The sequence below is a fragment of the Martes martes genome (assembly GCF_963455335.1).
Source record: "Martes martes genome assembly, chromosome: 5".
NCBI lineage: Eukaryota > Metazoa > Chordata > Mammalia > Carnivora > Mustelidae > Martes > Martes martes.
The window spans coordinates 86,950,151-86,951,911 of NC_137892.1; positions in this window are offsets into that span (position 1 = coordinate 86,950,151).

The window sequence follows — 1,761 nt, forward strand, 5'->3', positions numbered from 1 at the left end:
TTCCAGGACAACTCATCACTGTGGCTTGGGCCTTGTCCCTAGCCTCAGTCTGACACTCCTCAGCTTCTAGAGAACCTGTGAACCACCTAATATTCTTTCATAAATATCTGTTTCTGCCTCAGCTAGCCAGAGTAGATTCCAAGGCTGGCACCTAAGAACATGATCAAGGTTCCCGTCTACTGGCTTGGCCAAATACCAAGGCAATGAACTCTAAGAAACCATCAAAGCTCTTTGAGTCAATGAAAAATGGAATGCAATAATTTGTATTTGGAGAGAAATGGTGCACTAACTGGAACTAGAAAATCTTTTTAATAGGATTTTCATCTTCATGGCATTTGTTATAAGTTTGTCTTCTACTTCTTTTTTTTTTTTTTTTTTTAAGTAAGCTCTATGCCCCATGTGGGGCTTGAATTCATGACCCCAAGATCAAGAGTCACATGCTCTACCGAATGAGCCAGCCAGGCACACCTGTCTTCTACTTCTAATGGAATAATAGAGTAGCAAAGGTGGAAGGGGATTTACAGATGGTCCAGTTTGCCCCATACTTTCAAATGAGGAAGAGAAGTACCAGAGAGGATAAGTGACTTGCCCATGATCACACAGCAACTGTAGCTGGGTGTGAAGATCACCAGCTCAGAAGTCAGATATTGGCTATGTTACTTATCATGTGATCTCAATCTAGCCATGTAGTCTCTGAGCCAGTTTTCTTGGTCTCCTTGTTTGCTAAATGAAGAAAATGACAGTCAGTATCTTACAGGGTTATTATAAAAACTAAATAAGATAATGCATCTAAAGTGTTTAGTACATACTCAAAAAATAGTAAATATTCAATAAACATTAGTTGATATTATCATACCATTAAACAAATATTTACCATGATCCACTATGAGCCAGGGACTGTCCTAGAAGTTGGCAACATAAAGATGGAGAAGATATTGCCAGCAAACAACAGTCCAAGCCCAGATGGCTTCACTGGTGAATTCTACCAAACACTCAGAGGAGAATTAATACCAACCCTTCTCAAACTCTTCTAAAAAAAACATCAGAGTAGGGAACACTTCTAAACTTATCTTACAATACTGACATTACCCTGGAAGCAAAACCAGACAAGAACAAAGAAAAGAAAATTCACAAGAAAACAAAATCAAAGGCCAAAAACTGATGAACGTATATGCAAAAATACTCAACAAAATATTAGCAAACCAAATTCAACAATAAATTAAAAGTATCATATACCATGAACAAGTGGGATGCAAGTTCAGTTCAACATCTGCAAATCAATATGCCATACCACATTAACGAAATGAAGGATAAAAATATGATGATCCCAATAGATGCAGAAAAACCATCTGACAAAAGTCAACATCCATTTATGATTTAAAAAATTCTCAACAAATTAGGTATAGAAGGAATATAGTTCAACATAATAAAGATTATATAGGACAAGTCCACAGCTAACATCATACTCAATGGTGAAAGTTTTCCAAGATCAGGAATAGGACAAGAATGTCCACACTCACCACTTTATTCAACACAGTATTGGGAGTCCTAGCCAAAGCAATTAGGCAAGAAAAAGAAATAAAAGGCATGCAAATCAGAAAGGAAGAAGTAAAACTGCCACTGTTTCCAGATGACATGATACTATATATAGAAAACCCTACAGACTTCACCAAAAAACCATTAGAACTAATAAATGAATTCAGTAAAGTTGCAAGGACACAAAATCAACATACAAAAATTTGTTGCATTTCTACACACTAA